Source organism: Columba livia, chromosome 7 (genome assembly GCF_036013475.1).
Source record: "Columba livia isolate bColLiv1 breed racing homer chromosome 7, bColLiv1.pat.W.v2, whole genome shotgun sequence".
Classification (NCBI taxonomy): domain Eukaryota; kingdom Metazoa; phylum Chordata; class Aves; order Columbiformes; family Columbidae; genus Columba; species Columba livia.
In genome coordinates this window covers 13,605,789-13,632,368 of record NC_088608.1, presented here as the reverse complement: position 1 = coordinate 13,632,368, position 26,580 = coordinate 13,605,789, and the positions used below count along the sequence as shown (strand labels likewise).

The window sequence follows — 26,580 nt, the reverse complement described above, 5'->3', positions numbered from 1 at the left end:
TTCCTGTTAGTGCCTACTTCTAGGCAATGATGCAGTGTGTTCAGTTGCTCATGCCATTCTCCAGTGGCAGAAGAAAAGAAAAACTCTCAGGAATGGTCCAGACCACTTTCTGCAACTCATGGGTGAACTAGGACCCACATCCATGTGACCCAAGATTTATTTTCTTTCCGCAAGCAATCAAATATGTCCTTAAATGTCTTGAGTCATGGCACTGGGACTTCTCTTTTCTGTGGTTCTGTGGCTTTTCTGCTGAGGAATGCTGCTCCGGCTCTCAAGTCATATAACCACTTATGGTCTTTGCACAGCTGAGGAGGAACGGATAGGTCCCAGCTAGTAGCCCATTTCACAGCCTTTTATTTGTAGTCTTGTTCATCTTGATCTTAGCTGAGATCTGGGTAAAAACTGACATTACTTGACGTCTGTTTTTTAAATGAGCTGGCAGCTTCTATTTTCATGGCTGGTATCGGATACTGGAAATTTTGGTGACACGCTCTCAACAGAAAATGGTCAGGAATTGAATTAGCATGCAGTCTGAATTACTGGAGCATGCTGAAGCATCTCTTCAGATAAAATTAACTTCTTGTCAGTACAAACAAGATCCATGTGCTCATTCAGGACACCCTTTGGATTATTCCTTGAAACCCAGACTGTCACAGAATTCAGAAGATTATGTCCTCAGATATTAAGCCCTGTGCAAGCAACATCCTTTATCCAGGAGGGATTCAGAAGAAATCCCCACCTCAGTTGTATTTTGTGACATTGGAAGAGGATTGTTTGACTTCCTGGGGAACAGCAACCAGGGAGAATCTGATTGAATATTGTAATTAATGGTGGCCACTGTAAATACATTCCACAGATCTAGGTGGGTATACTTTGAGATGTGTGGTATAGTAATGCACTACATGTAATATATAACATGTAATTTTAAATAATATATTGCCTATTACATAATGTATATTACACAATACATAATATCACATATGCATTATATTTATACCCTTCAAATTCATTTGTTTTTACCCTTGAAAAGGATAATCAGGGAAAGAAATCAATATGCTGCTGTATGGGGCAGACATGTTCTAAACATTAGCCTGAGAATAAAAGTGATTTAGATCTAATGATTAGCCCTTGCTGAAAGGAGGGAAGGCGGAGTAAACAACCCTAATGGTGGCTTTGATCAGGTGGCAGAATGGGTGCAGGTGGCAGAACTGAAACGAAAAGGAACATATTCAGACAGAGAGCAGGAGGTTTTAGTCCAGTGGCAGGAAAAAGGCATTTGAGATGATGGTGAAGACTCAGGATGCAGACTGGAAAGATATTGACATGATGTTAGAGATGTTGTTCGACAGTACTGAGAGGGACGGTTGTGAAAACTGGTAAAAGGTTTGTTGAAGAAGAGATATTGATGAAGAATACACAGGGAACATTAGATCAAAATTGTCCCTTGGTCAATCCAGGGTGGGATCCTAATATCCTTATATCAAGGGACAGGCTGAATTGGTATTGACAGTGCATTTTATACAGAATTAGACACGCTATGCCTAAAGCTATAAATATGCCAAAACTTTTTGAGATTAAACAGGATGTAAGGAATCTCCCACCAAGTTTTTCAACTGTCTTAAACAGACAGCTCAAAAAAATATCAATATAGATCCTGACTTGGAGGACAGAGAAATAAAATTCTTAGTTGACCAGGAGATCATTATTCTGTGTTAAACACTATGCAGGGAAAATTAAGTAATGATTCTGTAACAGTTACAGGTGCCACAGGAATTGTGAAACACAGCCTTTCTTTAACCCGGTGCTTAGAACGTTTATATGTAGACTCATGTACTTATTGATTTGTATACCATGTGTCTTATCTTGTGTACAACGAATGATTGAAAAAAGCTTTAATGGTGTAATGGCTGTGCAATTACATGCTGCTATGGCTATGCAATTATTAAACAAAGACAGGGGAGATGTGGCAGTATTGTGACATCAGGCCTGTGGACAGCCTGAGAACAAGCACTGGTGGAATAATACAAGAAGCAAGGACTGTATGCTATGTGATACATCAAGGACAGAGGGATTGATACAAGATTGATACATCAAGGACAGAGGGACAGCTTATGATAGACAAAAATGTGTTTATGGCAGTAACTTTGGTGGGAACACAAAATGCGTTGCTTATGTAATTACTAACTTAGCTAATAAGTAAATGCTTGAGCAAGCATCATAGCGAGTATAATGCAAACCTGAGTTTGTAATAAATGTCTCTTCACGTCTTAAAGACAGTTTGTGCTTCATTCGCTACACCCTTTACCTGTTTCCCAAATTATGTTTTAGACTGTATTTACCATTGTAAAAATAAAGCTTTCCCCCCTTAATTTTTGTCACGTATTGTAATTAGAATTAATAGAGATATTGAAGCCTGCCCTAGCTAAACTGAAGATGAGGGTTTTTTCTGCTGTAGGTAACCATACGCACACCTTTTTACTATAAAGTGAGTGACCGCGGTTTGTTCTTTTTAAGTTCACTCCTTGAAGCTGCAGGCCCCGATCGCCTCGGGGTCCCGGCAGGGCGGCAAGAACGCGAATGATGATGCAGAGCGGGCCAATCAGATCGCGCGAGAAAGCTTGAGGGGCGTAGCCAGCCAATCAAGTTGCCGAGAGGGAACAGAAGGGGCAGGCCGCGTGGGCTCGAGGGCTTCCTAATGTGCATGCCCAAATTGCGCAGTCCTCAGTCCGGTCCGCCCCCGAGGTGGGCTCGTGGGGGCGGAGCGCGGGAAGGAGTACCCAATAGGAGGACAGCGCGGTGCGGTGGAAAGCAGCCAATCAGAGCGCGTCGAATCAATCTACTTTTAATAGCTACATCCTTGGCAAGAGTGTCCGTGGTGTCTCTGGGGGTACCGGGAATTAACGGGGCGGGGGTTGGGGCGAGGGGCTGGAGGCAGCCGACTCAGGGCAGCTCTTTGTGATGTCCCCGGAGCCGGCAGAAGGGCAGAGGGGAAGGAGGCGAGAGCTGGGAACCTCCCATTGGGAGGTTCGCTGTGGAGGTCTCCAGGGCGCGGCGGGTGTCGGTGCCCGCGGAGCCTGGCCGGATGGTGGGAGAGAGCGAGGGGGACGGAGCGGTGAAATAGGCAGCAGGTCAGTGCGGGCGTGGTGAGGGTGACTGTGACCATGATGTCGAATCAGGGAGAATGGGATGGACCAGTGCGGTGAGGAGTGTTTAGTTACGTTTTCCCCTTGCCCTTATGGCTGCGCTAGCGAAGCTTGTGAGAGGCATGTAACTCTTAGGGCAGGTGGGCTTAAGGTTTGTGTTCTGGAGCTGAGTCTCTGCTGCAGTGCCCGTTCCCGGCATTGTGGTCTCTCCGGGACCGGCGCATCCCCTTTTGCCAGGGGGATGTTTAAAACCAGAGATAAGGTGCGGTTGCAGGCTCGGTGACCTGGTGAGCAGGGTGCCGCTTTGGCGGAAGCTCAGGGCTCAATGTGTGATTGGGTGTGTCCACCCACGGCAGGCTCAGGGTCCTTCCCAGCCTGAGTGCCCTCCCCGTGGAGAGGACCCCCGTGGAACCGTGGCACCCCGGTGCTCAGCTTCCCCTTTCCAGACAACGCAGCACAAGAGAAAGAAAAAGAAAACATGCACACAAAAAGACAGCACAAGAACTCATGCCCAATACACACATCACTTCAGGCTTTGGGAGGGAAGGCGATGGGCGGAGAGAATGCCGATTCAGATGCAAAGTGGGCTGATCGCGTGCTTGTTCCCGCAAACCAAATTTTAGGAGACTGCTCTGCATAGTTTGAATATCGTAGTGTGGGGCAGGGGAAAGAGAGTAGCTCTGGGTCTCCTCTCACCCTTCCTCCTCACAGGAATTAAACATGAGAGCTAAGTGCTTGCTTCTCTGAAGCTATTATTGGCAACCAATGCAAAATGTCCCTTTTCATGACAAGCAGATGACCTGCTAAATACAAGCTATAAAAATTCAGGTCATGTTTTCTGTTTCATTAATATGCTGCCTGACAAAGCCTTTGCCTGCTGGGCCTCTCTGCTGGGGAATTGGAGCTAGAGAACCCTTAAGGATTTCTCACTGTCATTATGAGAAAGAAAGGCAAACAGGCTTCTAAAGGAAAGAAAGCTCCCAAAAGACAGGCTGCCTTTGTGTCCTGATCTCATGAGCAACCACAGGAGGAGGGAAGTAATGCCATTTACACACACAGTCCCAGTAGTGTGGGGTTCGAATGCTTTTATGCTTCACTAATAGATGGGCCTGACTGTCTCAGAAGTCAATAGAAAGATTTTCCTTGATTGCAACAGGCAGTGGACCAAAAATGTCATTCAGCCACAAAAATGTTTGTAAAGTTAGTAAGGAGGAGGAGAAGAGCAATATGAATCAGAAAGTGAATCCAGGGGAGAGTCTCTCTGAAATGCTTTTCTACAAAAACCATAGAATCAGTTAGGTTGGAAAAGGCTTTTAAGATCATTGAGTCAAACCGTTAACCTAACACTGCCAAGTCCATCACTAAACCATGTCCCTAAGAACCTCTTCTATGCATCTTTTAAATGGTGACTCAACCATCTCCCTGGGCAGCCTGTTCCAGTGCCTGACAACCCTTTCGGTGAAGAAATTTTTCCTAATATCCAAAATAAACCTCCCCTGGCACAACTTGAGGCCATTTCGTCTTGTCCTATCACTTGTTTCTTGGGAGAAAGGACTGACCCCCACCTCACTGGAACCTCCTTTCCGGTTCTTGTAAAGACCAATAAGGTCTCACCTCAACCTCCTCTTTTTCATAGCTAAAGAGCCCCATTTCCCTCAGCTGCATCTCATAAGTCTTGTGCTGTAGACCCTTCACCAGCTGTGTTGGCTACTGTAGTCTTTGGACCAGTAGCATCACGAATTTACTGGAGATGGTTGTTCTTTCTACATAAAACTGTCTCTCAGAAATCAGAGAATTGTCTCCCTGCAGGGGACATCCAAGCTGGGTTCAGAGGGTGCATATTACTTGTAGGTGTAACTACAGGACTTTCCCATAAAGAATGTAGGGAAGATGGATCTTCATTCATATGCTTGGCTAAGGCTGGTTTAATCTAAAACCAGATTCTGGATTCAAAGTCTTTTCTCTGTGTAGGGAGGTTTGGGTTTGAAGGAATTTAAAGAACTTTTGCTTTTGGCAATGTTGAGTAGGATGCACCCTGCATTCCTAACTGCATTCTCTGGGCTTGCAGGGTGTTACTGATGTGCTTGCAGGGAAGCTGTGCTGCCCTGCCCAGGGTTGAGGTTTGGCTTCCCAGCTCCAGATCAGCTCCTATTCCTCTCACCTGTCCTGCTTCCCTGGCTACAAGCTGATGAAGTGAATTTCACATGGAGATCGTGGATGCTGAGATGCAACAAATCTGAGATGTAACCTGACAGGTCAGTGCCATTCAGAGGAATATAAATATTTCCTGGAGCCAACAGGTATTTCCAGGTTTGGCATTCAGGTGTCCTGCTGAACCACTTTTTGCCAGAGGTGGGTTTTAGGGACCAAGCTGCTTCGTGTTGTTCACTGCCATATACCTTGTTCTCTCCAGTGCTCTTGCCCAGAATGCCAATGTTTTGGAGCAGCACCATCAGCCTCATTCCAGGGATACTCAGCCTGTAATGAATGCATTGATTCATAGCTTATTTTTAAAGCCAGAAGGAATGGCTATGCTCATCTGCTCTGACCTCGAGCATGCAGTGGGCACAGGAGTATTTATAGCTCTGTTTACAGTATTCTGCTCTGAATACAAGCCAAGAAAGCCAAGCAAAGAGCAGGGTCCCTGTCCCAGTGTAGGTCTGACAGCCACTACAAGCTCAACTGCTTTGTTAAGGTATTGCCCTCAGTAAATGACAGGGCAGACTAACCCCGACAATTCCAGAGAGTTACCTGTGCATGGGACTTGCTGCGCTTACATCTGTGGCCTGTTTGCAGCAGAAGCAGACATAAGTTCCAAGTGCAAAGACAGAGAATTGGGAAATCCTGGGTCTAAATATCTCATAGGGATGTGCTGGAAAAAAGCAGGAAAGAGCCACCACCAACTGCAGCTGTTACAGCTCTTGCAGTGTAATATCTCTCAATGTGTGTTCCCTGCTTTGTGTTTGGAGTTGCAGGCGAAGACACAGCATGCTCCGGAGTGCCATGGTGCTGCATCTCAGATGTGGTGCTTGAACTGACCTGCCCAAAGCTCAAGCACTCCAAGAAGATAAGCCCTCTTCTTTGTGTGGGACTAAGATCATTAAAACTGAAGCAATGCTAAAAGTTACCTTGCTTCGCACTTGCCATGTTCTGTTTTCCATCTTGCAACATGCAGCCAGTGTCCAGGTCACTTGTCTTTCTCCAGCGCTTGATTCTGTTTCCTTAGCTCTTGATGTGTGGTGAGTGCCCAACCAGAAACCTGAGCATTAACTAGATAAATTAGCTAGGTAGATCAGCTGTTTTTTCGTCCTGTTGGATGTCAGTTCTTCGAAGGTTAGTGCCCCGCAACTACTTTCGGACCATCAATACAATGAAGAAGCCCTTGTCATTCTCTTTCCAGTGAAATGACAATTACAATATTTCTTAGAATAAGCTTTTCATAGCTAGATTTTGTTAGTATTCTGACTGACACGTGTCCTTTCGGGTTCAAATTCCCCTAAGAGCCTGCCTTTTTCACCAGACTGTATTTGTGAGTGAACATGTAACTGACTGTAACATTGTGCATCACTCAGATGAAATCCCTAAGAGGGAAAGTAATTGCCTTTTTACATGCAGAAATGGCAAAATCAGCCAGAGCTAATGCTTTGATAGTTAAGAGAATCAGTTATTAATATTTCTGCATGGAGGCAGCACAGCCACTGAGGCCTCTGCAACTGTGAATCTCACAGTCTTGCTCTTGGGCAAAGTATATGCAGTCATCTCTAATCTGTTTCATCTCTCCACAAGCAGCTCACCCAGCAGTGTGAACAAATTGCCTGGAAATGTCGTCATTTGGCTTCATCTGGCGCTATCTCCCCTTCTGTCTGGGTCATTGATTTCCTCATCTCTTCTGCCTTAAAACTCACATCATACATTAATTTGTGGCTCTCCAGTACTGAGGCAGCTGCATTGTGCCTTCCCTGCTCAATACCAGCAGCTTTCAGCCTCTGAAGTGTCCTTTACTACTGCTCATATGAAGACCTCCCGAATGTGTCTCGAGTGGCCTCCCTGCCTGCTACATAACAGCATGTGCTCTGCCAGCTTTTGTTTCATCACAAGAGAGCTTGGAGCTGTTCTGCTTTCGGAAATTGGGTAAGATTCGGTCTCCTTCCTACAATGACTCAGTGTGCTGGAGGAACGACTCCTGCTTTGTACACGAGCAGCTACTGCAGAGCTCTGAGAGCTGTGCCAGCCTCTGCGAGCCAGCAGCTCCCCACCCGAGAGCCCCTCAGCCAGCAAGGAGCTGGGGCTGCTCCACGCTCTGGTCTTATGATTGCTAAATATAGACTCCATTGATACATAACACAAATGCATGAAGGGTGCAAGAGCCAACAGTTGTTGCAGAGTCATCTTTGCTAATACAGTCTTTGCCTCTGTCCTTTTGCCCGTGTCCCTGTGGCCTTTCAAACACCATCCTTTGCATTTTGAGTAAATATCTCCGTGCACCAGATTCATACTCAGTTCTCATTGCAAGATAGTCCAGGATTTGGCCTTCAATGTGCAATTCAGGCTGGATGAATGATTCTGTAAGAGATAAAGTCTTGTCTGGCTATTTAGTGATGCTGTGGTTGCTCTCTGCTTGCCCTGGTCAGAGTTTATCCCCTGTCCTGGTCTGTTGCTATCATTTAATAGCCAGGTACCACTCTGATACTGTATCAGACTTGTTCGCTGAGCTGAAGCCAACTCAGGCAGCTGAGCCACAGGCTTTTGCCTACTGTAGGTTTGTTTGCACAGCTATTCCCAAGGATCTGGCCAGCAGAAACTCACTTTTCTTGCATTTTATTAATAGTAATAAAGTCCCATTTTTCCTCAACACATGTAAGCTGAGTGCATCTGACATGGAAATAAGTGCAAGGTGGTGAGGCCTCAAAAGGGAAGCCCTTACTCCTAAATTAATAATGGGAATAATTCCATCCAAAGGAAGTGTCCGATAAAATGAGTCTATTTCCTTAGGGAAGTGTGTTCTTATATAAAGCTCTACTGATCCTTGTCCTTGTAGAAATCAAATTGGCGGTCTCTTTGTTTCACAGCCAAATTCTTCATTCTAGGCCTGGAATATGTCCGGGAAAATATTTCTAGAGAAACCCGTTATAAATAACCTGGAGGGGAGAAGTATTCAATGTATCCTTCATAAAACAAAGATTGGCAGGCTGCAACAGTGTATGGAAAAAGGCCTGGTCTCTTGCACTGGCAGTGGGGAAGAAAAACATCTTGATCTTGAGGCTGATGTTCGAAGTGTCTGCTCAGGGTGAGTCACATGAAAGGCAAATTGAGATAAGAGCAAAGACTCCTGAAAGAAAACTGGAGATTTTAATCTCTTTATCTCTGCTTTCAGGGTCTTTGCTGTAGAAATAAAAGTGCTGCCCTTCTCTGTAATGTTTCCTTGTTAAAAGGTGCAGCACCACCAACTCCCCTGAGCTTTCTGTCTATGTCCTTGCTGTATGTTTTCGATGTATAAGCCTCTTAGGAGTTTTTTTTCTTTGTGACCTGTTTACAGAGGATGCTGCATGGTCAGCCTGTTCTAGTCCTCTTGCAGCTTTTACAGCCACATCAAATCCCGCCTTTGGACATGCTGGCTCTTATGTAGTCACACATGAATTTTTATTTGGTTTATGTAGTTCCATGTGAATATCACTAGATGTCCTCTACTGCTAAGTAGCTTTATCGTAGCCTGTGCCAAGCACCACGAAGACATTCAGTTAAATGAATCTCAGCTGTTTAAACTGTCTTTTTTTATAGCTTAATTGTTCCTAGTCCATAGATGTACAGCAATATTCCTCATCCATAGCATGTAGGAGCAATCACTACCTCTGACTGACCTGACTTACAGTGACAGCAAAGCTACTGTATTGGTGACATGCGGATTTGGAGACATCTGGCACATCATAGGAGCACCTCAACTTTTTCCTTTGCCGCTCATTTAAGCTGAGCTGACAGGCAGGGCTCAGGCTTTGGTCTCCTTGTCCAAATTCTTTTATAAATTCAACACCAAAGTTCAAGCCTGTGGGGCTCCACTCTAGTGAGATCTGATCCGGTGCAGGATGACGCATGCATCTCTGCAGGGTGCAGCCAGGTATAGCTCCTTGCTCCAGCACAACCCAGCTGGCCTCTAGGCAGTGATGCCAGCAGCACCTTGGGTTAGCTCATGAGAGGGCCACCATGTGCCCTCAGACCCCGTATCCACCTCTGCCTTCTCCACTGTGACCTCTTATCCCTGACTGTGTGTCACCAGCAGGAACCTCTGCAGACATCTCCTGCAAAGAAAACATTACTTTTTTTGTGTGCAAAGCATCCCTGCCTTGCTGCCATGCTGTGCAAAGGCCCTGCGCTTGCAGTCACCTGCTGCAGATGTCAGGTTGCGTGCAGTGTGCCAGGGACATGCAAGGGATGCATTCCCAGCCAGCCCAAAAGGCAGCTGACAGCAAAACAAGCCCAGAGGCTCACTCTGCGTTAACCTGCTCAGCTTTAATAGAGGACAATAAACAGCCACATTCATCTAGCCCTAATAGTGAAATATTATGCTATACAAATAATGCGTCCTCTTATTTAGATACAGTTCACCTGAAGTATAGACTGACTTGAGCGGTTAAGAGACCGTATGGTCACTTTAATCTAATAAGTGAAGATGAAACACACTGGAAATGTCGTGTGCTTAAAGCTGTAGAGTGGGAAGCGCGGGCTGAAATCTTAAGGCACTTTTTTCTTTCAGCTTTGTATTAAGTTCCACACACAGTTTGAAGCATTGCCCATCCTGCACTCACATCCCCCTGGGGAGGGCTGCTAAAATGGGGGGGCTCTTCATGCCATTGCCTCTGCTGTCAAACTGAACGTGAAGTTTTGTTTAAGGGTTCCTCGGGGTGACTCAGCAGGATACAAAAATGCACTTCAATTGGAGTTGTATTGTGTAAGCACTCAACCACAGTAGCAATTTCCCTTTAGCAATGTTGTTAACTAATACGCACTACAAGAAATTTAATGCTGCTCCAGATACTGGCTGGAATTGAAAGAGGAGATTCTGGCTTTCCTCCTTACATAATTTTAGTATTTCTTATGGTCAGGAAGGCTACTGAGAACAGTGGAACACCCCAGAGACCCAATGTGCAGGAGCAGGCCACAGGCTTTTCCTCTCAAATGTTACTGACTTTGGTATTAAAGGCATCAAAGATTTTCAGGCTTGCATGTCTCAATACTGGCCTTGGTTTGGAACTGCAACTACCTCCACAGAAGCAGAAACGTGCCAGCTCTGATGGGTTATCTGTTTAAGATGCCTAAGTACAAAGCTGGATGCTCAAATTTTAAGATCTAAGCCTGAACATTTTGGTCTACTGGTCCCAGGACTGCTGTGTCCCCAGAATTTAGTGACAACACTTCCATACCTTTGATGGTGTAAAACACCTGCTGTGTTTTGAGACTCACTAATGGGTACCACTCATCAGCAGCTTTGCCAGTGTTGCTCTCGCTTGTGGCAGGAAGTGCTGGTAGCAAAAAAGACATTCCTCATAGGCAGCCACCTCCATCGCTGCACTGCGCATGTAGCTGCTGACAAAGTGCCCTCGGCAAACTGAGGAAATTGTTTTGTCCCGAAACATTTGCAGCCAACAGAGGAGACAAGCTTTGTAACACGTTAATGTACAAGCCTCTGACTCCAGTTGACAAAAGTGTGTCTTACAAACCCAGATGTTGATTGATATGAACAAAATGCCTCTGTCCCGCTGTTTGATCGGGAAAGCCTGGAAGCCTGAGGGGTTCTCCTGGACATGCCTCCTGTGTCTTGAGGTGGGGTGAGATTAGTGAAGAATTTTCAGGGTGAGCTGGCATAGGTGCTATGGCAAGGTGTGCTGTGGGTTTGCTCCTTCTCACCTCCTCCATGCCACTGGACATTAGTTCAGTGATGAGCAGATTTTGAGGCAGAGACTCGTTTATGTTTTTTGTAAAAAGGCAGTGTGTTCCTCTCTGCCTCTAACTTACATGGGAAAGATGGCATGGCGGCTCGCTCTCTTTTTCACACAGGCCACAGCACAGTGCCAGACTGCCTCAGGTAGATGTTTTCAGGAAGTACTGGCATGTACATAATGCTAATTTGGCACAGGGGTGGACCTGGGGCTGTTCACTTGTCTGTGAGAACCAGTTCAAGTCACATTGGCATGAAGCTGGGCCCTGACCCAGCAAGGTAAGCTAGCAGGTGCCTAAATGTAGTCCCCTGAAATGCTCTGGTTGCTTGGCACATGCCTGAGCACCCTGCAGAATTGTGCCCAAGATGCTCCCATGGTAGGACACCAGGCAACACCATGCTGACCAGTCTTTACTGACATGGATTATCCTCTCGTAGCCATTGCCTGCGGCCTGTGTGAGGGCAGGGGGTGTAATTAAATGAATATATGTGGAGAAGCCTGACTTCTGCTCATGTCAGCTGCAAAGGGAAGGCACAAGGTGTTTGCAGGTGAGATGTGAAGCACTGTTTTGGTACTGTCTCCCATTGCCAAGGCCACAAAGGAGAGGTAGGAAAAGTAACCACTGTCTCTGTGTTCCCTGGCATGTGTTACTGTGGTAAGAGTTGATCAGGCTACCTTGTATTTAGTATGAGCATATGTATGTGTGTAAGTGTGCATATAGTAGCTGGTTCTTGATGGCACAGTGTGTGCCGTATTAACGTGGCATGAACCCCGTTTGTAGAGTATAATCCCGTGCCCTCCGGTTGCTGCCCTGCCCATCAAGCAGAGCCCGCAGAGACGCGGTTGTTTGCTCTCCTCCTCCTTCGCAGCCGCTCGCACGGAGCCCCGCGGCCCGCAGGCTCGGTCCGCTCCCGCTCAGCCACCACTCTCCCGGGGTGCCGGGCGGGGAGAGGCGCGGGACCGGCCACCCCGCCGCTTGGGCGGCTTAAGGTGCCGCCGCCGCGGTCCACCTTAACGCGGCGGCGGCTGCGGCGGCTGCGGCGGCGGACGGGCCCATTGCCGCGCCGGGGGTCGGCGGGCCCCGGGTTCCCCGGGCGCCGCTTCGCCGTTCCGCGCCCGCCGGAGAGCGGCACAAAGATGAGTTAAAAGTGAGAAATACGTCGCCGTCACCGAGCCGCGGGTGATGGCGGGTCTCGGCTGCAGCCGAGAAACCCCCGCCGGCGGCATCCGACCCGGCCCCCGGTGGCGGGGCCGGGCTATTTATAGCAGCCGCCGCGGCGATATAAGGGATGGCCGGGTGCGGGCTCCCCTGCCGTGGCCGCCGGGGCGGGAGCGGGCGGGGTTGGGGCCGACGGCGCTACCCGGCCCCGGGCGCCTCTCGGCGGGCATGGGCTGGCGCTGAGGGCGCGGCTTCGGCCGCCGGGGTGAGCGGGGCTGCGGGGAGAGGGGTTGGAGGGCTCGAGGCTGGGTGGTGCTTCCACCAGGGGAAAAAACAAAACACAAGCAATAAAAATCGCAGTTTCTTTCGCTTCTCCCCCCAGGAAGAGAGGGGGTGCGGGATGGCTCCGCGAGGAGTTACGGCGCTCCACGCGTGAAAAGCCCGGGGGAGGGGTGGGATCACCGTGACACCCCGCAGTAACAGTGGCGGGGCTTTGCCCTCTCTCCTTCTGTCTTCCCCCAGTAATTCTGCTGAAATGCCGTGCCCCGCTCGGGCATGAGCGCACCCCGCCAGCAGGAGCGCTCCCCGGGCACCGCCGCTTTCCCTGCCCGCAGCTCCGTGTCGGGAAGAAAAAAGGGCTGTCGCCGCCGAGCCGCAGCTCTCAGCAACGCCAGACGCCGGGCTTGGGACAGGACGGTACGGTGGCTTTGTGGCGCGGGTCTCGGTGGGCTGTCGGTGTCCGGGAGGGGATTCTGTCCTTGCCTGCCGAACACTTGAAAACGGACCGTGTAAAGCAATGGTTGGACCGCTGTGGGTCTCAGGTCTTCATCTGGGGGTGTGGGGGAGAAGAGGGGGTCACTCTGAGTTACATTGTGTAATGAAAGATATTTAGAAGTGGAGGGTTTGTTGGATTTTTGTTGTATTGGGGGGTTCCCCCCCACCGCCCCAGCAGATTCAAAGCCGTGCTTGTCTTTCACTCTCCTACCCCTTTCGGGTTCTATTCTGCGTGTCACAAGTTTTGTTATCGTGCATTTAAAGCTGCCCTTGGACTACTAAATGCTTTGTGAAAGCTTTCAAATTCATGTGTTTGAGTTATTTGCTAGATTTCTACAAGAAAGATATAGATGCTATCTTTAATTCCAAAGAAACAAGGAGAGGTACTTTTTTTCTGCTCTTACATTTTTCTCTGCTTAAGAAAATGAACTGAACGACAGCTCAAGGGCAAGGAATTTTCAGCTCTTGTGCTTGGGATTGCTGAGGATTAGAAAGAAAACTTGGAACTTTTTTCTTTTTTTTCTAAACAGTTCAAGAGCCTTAGAAACAGTGTTTAGAAAACCCTGCTTCCCAGGCAGAGAAAGCAAGATAAAGCCATGCTGGCTGCAAGTTGAGGAGCAAGTTATGAGTTAGACTTCGGGTGGACCAGTCTCAGCACCCTATACTTGACTGCTCTAGTAACTTTCCCTGTCGAGCTGATGACTGTATCCAACAAATCGGGACTTTACACTGTGGCGGTCTGGGGTAGAGGCTGGTGTTTTATTAGAAGAGCAAAGTGCACAGCGGAGTCCTGACATCCATGTGAGGCTTTCCCTCAGCACAGGTAATTGCAGCGCTTATGCATGCATCAGCTGGCACTTTTCTACATTAGTTGCCTGATGTTACAGAAGTGTGAAAATCTAAGCCACCAATTCCCTAAGTTATATAAGTTGAGATTTTTGTGACAGGCTTAGAGGGATGGTATTGATTGGAAATGTTCTATTTATGTCTTACCTGGAAGCTGTTGTTTGTACGATAGTTGGTACTAAGAAAAAGCGCACCAACTTTATAGTCATACTTGGATATAGATGTGCTTTCTGAATTTTCACTATGAAATTACCTAGTTAGCTCAGGCCATTTCTGCAAAGAAAGGTGCATTTCAAAGGCCTAAGGCTGCACAGGTCAGCTCTCATTATTTTTCTTTATGAAAGGTGCTTGTCTGTTGCTCTGAATCTCTTAGGGTCATTTCAAAAATTTGGTGTATTAAGTTAGAAAAAAATAGAATATAAGATAGAGAACAAGGGTGTGGCAGGGAAATTATGAAGCAATAGCTTGAAAAAGAAAAACTTTGATAGTATAGCTTTAGACTGCCTAATAGAGATAAGATTTCTTTCTGTGTACTTGAGCCTGAAAATACAATACTGACAGCATCTCTTCAAAAATAATAGAGCATATAGAAAAATAGGTATTCTATGTGTTATAGTTCTGCATCAGTTCTTTTTTTACTTTCTTTGATATTACTTCTCCATTTCAGGAGATAACCCACATGATAAGAGTGCATAGCCCAGATTGCAGGGGGCCAAGCAGCCCACTTGCGTGACTCCTGAATCAGAGCAGTTGCACCAGGGTCAGAGCTGGCCCAGCTTCTGTTTTCAGATATGATTTGAAAGGCAGTTTCAATTTATTGAAGTTTTTGGTGGGTGTTTTCACAAGCTCAAGAGTTTTTGCAGGGGAACTAAGAATTACAGAAACAAAGCTTGCCTTCTTCATGGGGATTTTTTCGTATGTTTTAGGTTGGCTGTTTTTTTTCTTAAACTGAGACTGAGGCTAACAAAAAGGAGGAATGAAACTGTATCATCTGGCAATTAGAAAGTATTTCTTTCCTCTCCCCATACACTTTTTGGTGCTTGGGGAGACCTGCTGGCATTTGGGGACTGGAAGGAGGAAGACAAGCCCTGTAAATGGGCTGGTGTTGTCATTGGCAAAATAGTACATGAGGGCAACGTAAGGACAAGTGAATATAGGACAAATGAATGTGATGAATCATTATTGTTGACATCGTGCTGTGGTTCCTTAGTGCTCCTCTTTAACTGCTGGCAGAACCAGTGTCCTGTGCCCAAGACCCGCATGACCCTTTAGCTTCCAACGCATGTTGTTACATTGTTGAGCCCATCAGGGCAGAAACTCTTCTCCTTTCTGCTCTTAATTCTAGAGAGCTCCTTGAGGAAAGCTGTTTGGCTTCACTCATTTCTGCCCTTTCCATTTAATCTTCCCGCTTTGAGTGTGAAATTTTTTGTGGCTGGATTCAAGCCAAGAGTTTCTACCTACCTGGCCCTGGTTGCTGAACTGGGCATCCCTGCTCACCTGCTGGCTACAGGCGAGTCAGTTCACTAGGATGACTTAGTCTGCCCTATGGAAGTTTTAGGCTTCCACTGGACCAGTCTGTAGTTGGTTTTAGACTTCAACTGGACCAGTCTGTAGTTGTTTTTTCCTGGTTTGTTTGCTTTGTACTGCTTCTGTGACGCTGTCACTCCTGGTCGCTCCTCGCTCCAACGTTGCTCAGCCTCCGAAGCCTGTGCAGGGGCTGTGGTGCGGCGTGATGTCCCTGTACACAGGACCTGCCCTTGCCTCATTGCAACTTCTCCTTGTCTGTGCATCCCTTTACCTCTCTTACCTGCGGGGGTGGGAGGGATTACACTTCAGCATGGTGCAAGCCTTTGACACAGAGGACACTCCAGGTTCTCGAGATGGAGAATATTGACATGAAACCACAAGAATGAAGAGGCAGAAGTGACTGGTGTTTGCATAAGTTTTCACTGTCATGAATCAGTAGATCAGGGTTGAGGGGAAAGATTCAATATGGAAAATATGGAATTTATTTTCAGGCTTCCAAGACAGTACTATAGACAGGGCTGAGGAAGAGGAGTGGTGTTAAAAGATGTGGAACTGTGCCTTGAAAGTGACCTTTCAAAGATTAATGATATTTTTCTTGGTGTCTGAAGCACCCAAGTTTAATGAAGCATAAAGCAGAAGGGGTTGAGAGGGGTTGGTTCAAGTGAAAACAGAATGAGCGTGGGACTGGCAGATGGGAGGAACGTTAGCCCACTCCTTGGTGGAGTTACTGCTTCTTTCTCTGTTGTTGCCTACAGAGGGACTTGCCAGAAGATAGGCAGTGGGGTGGGGAGTGCAGCCTTCCTGTTCTGCTGGAGTGTCACTGGCTCTATTTTTCCTCATGGGGGGAAATGAAGGTCCAGTGCTCCAGTGGGTCACATCCTGAATGTTTGTATCCAATGTAAATCTAGAGCAAGCCTATCAACTTCAATAACATCTGCAATAAGCCATGACTGCCTGTTTCTGAACAGAGAGGAGAAATGAACAGCTGTGACTTCAGATGCTGAATTTCTTGGCATACTTATTTTTTTGAGATTTATGACTCTTGTTCTCTGTTTGAGAATGTAGAGGAGCAATTGCTGATGCATGCATGCATGGATATGTGAGAAAATGTCAGCAGAGGAGTAATATGTATGGAAATCTTGCATAGAGATATGGCAAACTGGCCACCTGTTCTTAGATAATGAAATAATTATAGAAAAATGTGTCTCCTGAAATAATGCTTGAGGGAAGAGGTGGGGGCAGGATTGGGGAGGTTAACAATAGTTTTAAGTACTGTGCAGTACTTCAGGTGCTTATGGTACTTATTACTCACTGTCCTGCTAATTTTACTGCCTCAGACAATACTTTTTCAGTAAGTGGAGGTTAGTGCTGCACAGAAATACCGGTTTAATCAGAGAGCAGTCCAGTGGCTGAAGAGATGGGAAACCTGGCTCCAGGTACCTTCTCTATCACAGGCTGCCTTTGGGAGGGCAGACTAACGTCATCAACTCTTAACCCACAACTGAATCTGCCTCTCATTGAGCCCACTTTTCTTCTTTCTAAAATGGCATAGTAGAAGTTTCTTCTTTGTTGAGTGTGTTGGGTACACACACTCAACAAGGGTATACAGCAAATGGGTATACAGCAAATGCCGAGATACTTCAGAAGGCATCTAAGTATTCGAGATGCTGTGGGATTAGATTCCCCTTCTTGTTGCTTCTCTTCTGACCACAACTGACCAGCAGAATTGGTCAATGATTCTACAAAAGAGGTTTTTTTATTAATTTTTTACTAAATCCTGTTTGCCTCTGAGAATTTGCTGTTGGTGGACTTGAAATTAAAAACTTGAACTACTTTCTTGTACTTTCTTCTACTACTACTAGAAAGGAAGTTAAACAAGTGTGCCAACTCCCCTCTTCCTTCTCCCAGGTAACATAACACCTGCTTGCCTGCCAGCTCTTCTCTTTCTAAAGGTCTGCTTCTGGAAAGAATATTGCACCAAATATGTAACTTTATGCAGTGTGGTAAAATGAGTTATTCTTTCTTTATCCCTCTCAGCCCCCTCCACTGTCTAAGCCTTCTTAACTGCTGCAGATTCTACATAGTTTCACACCAAGTCTCTCTTTTGAAGGTGTAACAGTTCTCATTGCCAGGTTAACTTGCTAAACCTACCTGCAGCAAACACTTCATTTCATGGAGGGGAAAATCTATGTATTTTCTCAAGTGCGGAGGAAATGCCCCAAAATGGTTTGCTGATCTCTGCTCTGCTCGGTCTCCCAGACAACTCCCAGCTGCATCTGCCTAGTTCTCAGTCTAGAGATAAGTGTCACTGAGGACTTCCTGGGCACTATTTTATTTCTGAATGGTGACTTGTAATGATCAAACATGGTAGGCCAGACCACACTACTGGTTTATGTAGTGACTGGTGTTAGTTCACAGAAGACCAAACAGCTACTCCAAGTTTCCATCCTCTCCAGTGGAAGTGAGTACAACTGCATCAGCTCACAGTCAGTTTGCAATAAACCTGCTCCCTGGGCTGTGGGTTGACCTCAGTGAGTGTCTCCTGGGGTCAGGTCTGTTACTCTTCTTTGTGAAAAATAAGTCTTGGTGTGCTTTCTGTTTTACTCGAGTGTAAATAAAGTAAGAAGGTCTTTCACTTACAGGCTCACTCATCGGCATATATTAGTAATGCTCATCAGCTTTTGACTGGAACTTTGATGGCATAATTACTCTAAAAGGGTAACATATTCAAAACTACCTGTGTGACTTTGGGAGTTGGATTCCTAAGAGTCTTAGTCATTATTTTAAACAGGAATCAGCTTTTTAAGCCACACATACTCCTGGAAGTTTTAAGAAAAGGCTTCTGTTATCACGTCTTTAAAATGACAGTTTCTGGGATGAGAGTGGCAGCTCTGCCACTCGTTTCAGATATTTAATAAGGAGGTTGAGAAAAGTATTAGAAAAATACTGTGGAAAATAGATTCTCGTCGATAATCTTACTGGAGAGGTCCAAGATGTGAAAATGTCTATTCTTCAGTAACCTGACAGCAGGATGTATGTGAACATGTATTTTCAGCTATGTCTTTAGGACAGAGAGGAGGATGACTGATGTCTCGGCCATCACTGTAGACAGAGCAAAACATACATTTCTCCAGACACCATCTGGTGCACTGAATTCAAACAACTTGTGACTGGAATATTTTGAGTCACCAAGGCAAACATGGTTATCAGAAGAAACAGATAAACTAAGAAAGGAGTCTTGCATACCTTAGTACTTATGTTTGTATAGGTAAGACTAATTTGCTATCAATCTTAGGTTTCTTTTTGAGCAGTGCTGGATAATTCTTGGTACTTGTACAATTTTTAAAGCATTCCTGTAACACTTGTAATGCAAAATCTGTTTATTTTGTAACATACCTGCAAGATAGGGACCTACTATTTATCTCACTTGTACAGCTGGGGAACTGGAATATTCACTAAAGCTAAACAGAGCACACAGGATCATGCAGGGAAATCTGGAGCAGGACAGGCAGGAGGGTGCTGAAACCAGGTCTCAATTCCTGCGAAAACCATCAAGCTCTGGTCCATGTTCTTCCCATCAGGTTCCTTCTCAGTGCTTCTGAGGCAGCTTAGGGTATTTCTTTGGCTGGACAAGGTGGGATTTGGCCTTTCTAATGAAGAAAGTAAAGTGTGTTGATGGAGAGAGGAAGATGATGTATGTCAGAGGGAAGATGGAGAATAGGAAGCATCCCCCAGCTAGAGATGCCAACACCACTTCTTCAGCAAGCCTGTCTTCTCCAATGCTGACAAAGGCTGCTTCACAGCTATTGAAAATCCGCTCTTCTGGGCAAATCCCTGCTTTTCCTGTGCCCAGAGCCAGCTCTGCTCTTTTTAATAAAGTTGATGTAAGTGGCTGGGTTGATGATGAACCCTTCTGCCCAGCTGCTGGCTCCACATCTGCTGCCACTACACTGTGTCTCTGTGCTCCCTAGCAGAGTGGAGCTGCCTTCGCTCCATGCCAGCCTCATGAGGGGCACCAGTCTTTTGGGTCTGGGGGACAAAGCTGTTGCAGAGTTGGCAGGGGGAATTTTTTTTTGCTTGGTTGCATAGTAAACAGTAACAATATGAGTTTTATTGCTCAGAATGTATCCACATTTATAGGATGCTATATTTAAAAGGGAGAAAAAAATGAGTCATGGGGAGCTATGCTAATGTGAAGTATTTATGTCTACCTCTTGTGAGGCTGTAGGCAGCAGGAGCTGAGCAACACTCTTGTGAAGTGTCTGGAGGATTTACGGATCAAACTAAAGCCCACTGAAGTCAGCTATAAGTCATGCTGTGCCTCGTTCACGGCCTGCGTGGTATACCTTGTGCTGGATACAGTGAAATACTCTTCATGAAAAACCTGGAAGTGCTCAATGCTGTCAGCTTTCCCTGGGCTTGGTGCGGAGCTGCAACAGAGATCTCACCCTACCCATAGTCACTGCTCCACTGCTGGAGAGTCACACCTGGGTGGTAGCTGGGAGGAATGTCCCTGTGCCTTCCAAGCTGTGCCTGCAGCTTCACGTGAGCTGGTACCTGCACCCTGAGTGGGAGCAGATGGAGCCTGGGCACCTCTCAACCTCTGCCTGCACCTCTACAAGAGCTGGATTCCCAAAGCTTGATCCTGAGTGTCTCTTCCAACCAAAATGATTCTATTATGATTCAGTGAAAGAGCAGTAAGTCAGGGTCTGCTGCACTACAAGCTGCTAGAGCTCTTCTTTCAGAGCCTGCTAGGGACACAGGGATGCCAGGGTTTGGATGCTTTCGTCTGTGGCCTGTCTTCACAGTAATTCAGTTGGCTTGCACTTAATTATGAAGAGCAAGTGTCAGTTTTTGTTAGAATTTTTTTTAATTTAAAGTTTCTTACTGAGAGCATTCTGTTTAAGAGTGCCAGTGAATTCAGCTTTCCAAGTGTCTGCTTGCCACCGTGGCTCAGCTCCAGTCACAGGCAGACAAAGGACAGGGACTGCGATTTCACTGCTGGGTGGGTCAACAACAGAGGATGGAGACAACTCACAGTGAACAAACCCAGACAGTGTGGTGTGCCCAGAAATGCAAATTGGGTAACAACAAGGTGCTCTGCAGCTCCTCTCTTTTGACCACTTAGTTGAGAGGAAGAGTTTTCAAAGTGAGCAGAAAATAATTATTAAAGTGAAGTCTTCGGGTTTAGTGGGCTTTTTGTTCTGTTTTGTTGTGGTTTTGGGTTGGCTTGTTTGTTTGTTTTTAAGAATTGGTCATATCGGTATGAAAATGAGTATGTTTAACTTCCTTCAATATATTTTTGAGGAGTGCACTGGAAAACAGAAAAGGCTGTGATTGGATAAGGTTGGTTCTGGTTTTCGAAAACAAATACATGCTCATCTTGAAAATCTAAGAGGGACTGAAAAGCTTTTGAATACAGATCTCTTATTTGCATTGCTGGAAGCACAAAGCCTAATGGTGAGTCTGAGATACAATAGCTGCAACAAAGACCCACCCAACCCAATTTAAAAGGATGTTAATGGACACTGGTGCAGTGGGAAGCCCATCCATTTTTTTCTTGAACTGGTCTTCCCACTTAAAGGGCTAGTAAAACATCCACTGTAGCATGTCTCCAGGCACCTGATCATCCAAAAAGCATTTAGAGGATTTTGTTCTCTAAGTTTGTGAGCCTGTGTAGAAGCTCTTTACGAGTTGGTTGTTGTGACATAGAAAGACTCCAAAAAGGTATGAAATGACAAAAAGTAACAAGATGCAGATGGAATTTAATCTTTCAGGCACATCTAGACACTGTTATCATCTCTGTCATCGTACTTAACATACCCAAATAGCTCTTGAGTGGTCTGCATAGGCAGCTGGCAATTTAGTAGAGATTGTGATCTTCAGAAAATAGTATGTAGCTGATGTCTTGTGTAATACTTGGTATGGAAGTATTAGTGCCACCACTGTTAAGTACAAGACTTGCTGGGTAGGGGGATATCTATCTATGAAGTAGGAGTCATAGGGAAGAAGTTATTCGGTACCCAGCCCTCAATCCCAGAAACAGTCATCAAGGGCATTCACAGAGCTTGTTTTGTGGGGTGTTGAACTGGGAAGAGGAAGATCACTGAAGGAATCCCTTCAGCTCAGGAGTGTTCACTGACAAGCTGCAGGCTGGGGGTTGGTATGATGGCTGCTGGTGTTTGTGGGGACAAAAGTCCCCAGCTAACCTTGGAGAAGGAGGAGGAGAAGACATGCCCCAGTGTTCTGGCAAAACCCCGAGCTGTTGTGAGTTGTTTTTGTGAAACAACAGTGCAGCATGAAGTATTGCGTCTGTAGCTCTCAGAGCAGCGCATGATCTTGCTGTTAGGTACCTGCCTAGCAAGGTACCCAGGTCTACATCTGACATAACCATCCTTGGAGAACGAGGCAGGTATTGCCTGAGCCCATCCTGTGCATGCCCTTCTTCACTTCCACCTGAAGAGGCCTTGGTAATAGCTGGTGTGGGATTGTAGCACTGGATTAAAAGTCTGAAGGTTACAATGAGCCATACCAAGGAAATGGACTTGAATGAGTACTTGCAGCTCTTCCCTCAGAAAACATTTTGTAGCTCAAGGGTGGAGCACTGGAAGAAAAGACTTCTCTGTTTCCTCCACATGCTGTGGATGCTTTCAAATTAAATCTCCAAACAGGCAAAATAGCATGAGGAGCTGAGCAGACCATTTGCTTTTCTTGAGGTTTGGTCTGGTCTGAAAAGATACGGGATTCTGTGTTAAAATGCTCTGCTGAGCATAATTTCCTTTGCGGATTCTGCAGAATGGCCCCATGTGGCACAGAGATGCTGATAAGATGCTGCATCACCCCTGTCCTGTGAGCAGCGAGTGTTTTGTTACATGAGATTTACCTGTGGAGTGTCAAGTCTGTCTTCAAAAGTTTGACTTGGAGTGAACACCCATGGAGTGTGAAAAGTCTTTCGTGATAATCACCAAAGTTAACTAAGGGAATATATGGTTTCTTATTCTCTTTACCGTGTAGCAAGTCTGTTTAATTAAGCATCTGGGATTTGAATTATTAAATAATGGAACAATTTCAATATACTTTTCTGTTGGTAAAGATCTCCAGCAACCTATTTTTAATCCTTGGATTTTTAAATTATGAGTTTCAGAAAGTCTCTGAACCTCAGGAGGATGACTTACTGGATCTGGGAGGGCAGAGAAATACAACTCTTTTTCTAAGGTCTCCTGAGCACAGCAAGTTACTCCCTGTTGTTTACATACCAGCCTCACAAGAATATAGGAATGAATGTTAGGTTGTTGAAGCAAAGCAGAGAAATCCTGTTTTCAGGCTATCCTCCATTAAAGCATCTGTTTGGTTTTTGTGCAGCATAAGAATAAATCCTTTTGCTGCACGAAACACTGGGAGCAATTCTCTGGTTTGGAAGTCAATTTGCCTCATCTCTTTGGGGGAAGAAAAAAATGTAGAAAAATAAAAGTAGTTGTGATTTGCCTGGGCCTGGGAAGGCTTACAAAGAGGTGGATGGGTCTGCCTGAGAGGTGGAAGGGACAAAGAGGAGTCATCTAGCTAAAATGGTGAAGAGTTGCTGAACTCAGGCAGCGGGTGGGAGTCTGGCACCTTGGAGGTGGTGAACAAGGAGCTGGGTCAGGAGGTGAGGAGGTGCCTGGTAGCCTCTGTGGTGGGGCAGAAGGTCCTCGCAGGCAACGGGAGGTGAGGGACTTGCTGACGAAGCCTCTTGGCCCTGACAAGCTCCCGAAATGCCTCCCAACCTCATTCTCCAGCTCCCCAAGCCCTCCTGAGCCCAGGCAGTGTGCTCTCGCTCCTGTTTGAGACCGGTTCACTTCAAAAGTCTTATCAAGCCATGGGGTGGGTGGACATGGTGGGTGGAGCTGATGACCCAAAATATCATTTCCCCTTCGTAAGGCCGGGCGTATACCAAACTTGTGTCTCTGTGTGGTAAAAGAATATGAACCAAAAGTGCTGAGAGATGCAGTGGTTAAATTGAAACATGCTGTGGCAGGATGAAAGTAATCTTGTCCCTTACCAACCTTTAATGCTTTGGGGCTTTTTTTTTTTTTTTTTCCAAGTGCTGCAATCCATTCCATCTCTATCTGTGCTTTTAATAGAGAGAATTTTATATGCAGAAACATGTCAGGACACCACCAGGGTAAACCATCTGATGTTGTGTTATAGCTCACAAGGTTAAGATAAAACATGAGGATATCTATGGTTGTCTTCAGGTTCAAATTTTATTTTTGCGGTGTTTTTGAATATACTGAAGCATATGAAAAAGACCCCTATGTGGAGTCAATGTCGCTTAAGGAAAACTCAGCAGTTCAAAGAACGGCCAAATTTAAATTTCTTGTCTTTCTGTGAGACTGATATTTAAAATATGAGAAATGTACCTGAGTTGCCAAGACTAAGGCTAGCATCTCTCTTCTTGGTGTTTAAAAATGATGGCACTATACAGGCATAGGAATGGCATATGAGATGTACCATGAGGTCAGAGGAAGACAATGCTGCATTCCACTATTTTTGAGAAAAGACCTTGATGTCTTGACTCTGTTGTGACTTCACAGTAGGATAGCTGTACTTCATGGCCATGTGGTGGATGGAAGAAAATAAAACAGATCTTCCTGGACTCTGATGGTAGAGTATAACTATCTTTTTGAACCTACTCATCCAAGGTCTGTAGGGGATTGAAACTCGGGAGAATCTGAGCAAGGAAACCTGTTCAGACAGGACATCAGAGTAGTTGAACCAAAACGATGCTCTGGAAGAACTAATCGAGGACCAGGGTTTCTTCTTTGAAAGTATCTCTTGACTTAACCTCTGGAGTCTAGACTCAGAAACTTTGTCCGGTTACTTTGCTTTGTTCAGTTCAGTTTGTGTGTGTTCTTACCTGTAAAACAACCCTTCCCATTGCCTGGGTGAAGCAGAGGTCCAGAATCTCTGTGGGAGCCAGTGCTCGGTACTAATGCATGTAGAACCACTCACACTTAAGGAAAAACCTCAATAAATGTTGAGAAATGCAGTAATCTTTGTGTTTAACCAATGTTTTATCCTCTAGATAAACATAAGCACCCATCAGAGGTCCTTATCCTCCCCTCTGCCAATACCACATGGTGTGTTTGTTGTCCACATCATTGCAGGGATGGAGCTCCTGGGTGGGTTGGGTGTAGCCCAGCACATCTCCTCATCCCTGTGGAACAGCATCCCCTCAGGGAATATGACTGCATGGTTTCTAGAAATCTGTTAGTGCCAGCCCAGTGATTAAACAGAAGGCATCATGTTTGGCGTGGGTCACTGGGAGGCTGAGTACCTTCAAGGCTGAACTTCTGAAATTATTATAACCGTGTGTGGTGTGTTTCTTCCATGTGAATGCTAGTGCCAGTTTATAGGGCAAAAGCATAAGTTGTTATTGTTTGTTGTGTGTGAAAAATGCTTTGTGGCAATGGCAGCGGAGGGTGTGCCTTTCCTTTTTCCTTTAACTGGGGAGAGACTCTGATGTTGCTTTTTCTTTTATTTCTTCTTTTTTCTCAAATGGTAGTTGATTTTTGAGGGGGTTTGTCTTTTCCTGAGGTTGTGAGTTTCTGATGTGATGCACAGAGGTGGTGGTGGTTGGAGCCTTGCTGTTGCCTCGTTCATTGGAGGTGCTTCACAAGAGTACAAAACGCTTTTGAGGTATGATTTGCCATAGCATGCTAATGCAGCGAAGTGCTGTAGACTCACTTGCTGGCACTGTTTAAATCCATAATGCAGCACCACCTGCCAAACCACGGGGCATAATGGAAGTGTTAATGAATGTACATATATACCCTCCCACGCTGCTGCAAGTTGAATGACTTAGAAGTTGAGGCATAGGGTGTAGACTGAGCATAGAAGGAAGAGACCTAGAATATCCTGATGCAGGTCTGTGCCGAAACTGGGGTGTGAGGGGTGACCACAGGCATCTGGAGTTGGGTCAACTAACCCATAGGGTGTTTTCAAAGATGTGTTGATTTTCGGCTGCTGCTCTCTGATATATGGAATCATCCACTCATGACATCTGAGAAGAAACTTGAGCATCCAAAAGCAAAGCCGCAGGTGCTAAGCAGCACCAGCTGGGACCCCAGTAAATCTTTTCTGAAGGAGTGTCCTCATGGGATGCCTCTCTCCAGTCCTGACAGGGTGAATGCACTCCATAGAGGGAGGACTTGAGTCATGCTTGGGTAAACTCTGTTCCTGAAGGGTGGTTTGGCCAGTGTCCCACTGCTCTGAGTGTCAAGGTGTGTGTTTACTACTGGGAAGGCTTGCGCAGGCTGGCAGGGAGCAGAAGGAGGGCAGCAGGGAAGGAGCAGACAGCCACACAGCTTACCAAAGAGAAGGGCTGAGAAGAGGTGTCGGGGCTGCCCTGGCACGTGGCTGGGGTACTGGTGGTGTATGTGTACCCTGTCCTCAGATGGGATCATGGGGATGCTGTGGTCTCATGCAGATGTGGGCTGCCGTGACTGGGGCAGAGCAGGGGCCACGCAGCCCCCTTCCTTCTCCTCACCCCAGTACCTGGCCCCGAGCTCTCCCCACACTCCTCTTTCAGACAAGCCCATTGGATTTGCCAAGTACGGAGTCACCTCCCCAGCATGTTGTACATAAATAAGAAGCACGTGGTCTTGGCAGACTTTCTAACAAGCCTGGAAAAAATGACTGTTAGGTGTCCTGGGCCAGTGATGAGATCTTGGAGTCTTCCAAGTTGCAGAGTAATGACACAGACCTGGGAAATGCCTGGAAAATAGCCTCCTGCATCATTCTGGGATGTAGAGTCTACCTAAAATTTGCCAGGTGCCTGTCTGAGTAAACCTGGAAGATGGTAAGCCTGGAAGATGGCTGTTCCTTCATCTTCTGAAGTCCATGCTCGCAAAGCTCTACTAGAGCTCCAGCATCACAGACTAGAACTCTCTGCACTGTTCTTTGCTTGTAGGTGAGTACTACATGAGCTGTGGGGCACCAGGAGGACTCTCCTCAACCCATCAGCCTGGGAAAATTGGCAGAGTCCTACAAGCCTGCCCGGTGACCTGGGATGTAGAAGTGTTGTAGAAACATCTGTGCTGCTTCATAGCTCACAGGTAATTCCAAGGAGTGGTGATGCAGAGAGGGAATGTGCAATCTTTCTGTTTTTCCATAGCATATGGACAGCAATAGTCTTTTTGCCTAGGAAGGACATAGTCAT

At 46.1% G+C, this 26,580-nt stretch overlaps 1 protein-coding gene and 1 long non-coding RNA gene across 6 annotated transcripts in view; both read left to right on the top strand.

Annotated features, from left to right (window-relative positions):
• Nucleotides 1-2,926: 2,926 nt before the first annotated feature.
• LOC110366112 (uncharacterized) lies at nucleotides 2,927-7,929 on the top strand. Its single transcript, XR_010474007.1, has 3 exons — nucleotides 2,927-3,128; nucleotides 5,212-5,398; nucleotides 6,933-7,929. It is a non-coding gene; the product is annotated as an uncharacterized LOC110366112 (long non-coding RNA).
• A 4,216-nt stretch (nucleotides 7,930-12,145) lies between these two features.
• MRAS (muscle RAS oncogene homolog) overlaps nucleotides 12,146-26,580 on the top strand; it is a 41,593-nt gene continuing 27,158 nt past the window's right edge. For 2 of the 5 annotated variants that reach the window (XM_065070633.1, XM_065070634.1), the window contains exons 1-2: nucleotides 12,146-12,222; nucleotides 12,756-12,929. The gene's annotated coding sequence lies outside the window, so the exon portion shown is untranslated. Of the gene's footprint in view, nucleotides 12,223-12,360; nucleotides 12,499-12,755; nucleotides 12,930-13,537; nucleotides 13,831-26,580 lie in introns of those variants that run through there. The other 3 variants (XM_065070631.1, XM_065070632.1, XM_065070635.1) reach the window with 2 other exon arrangements.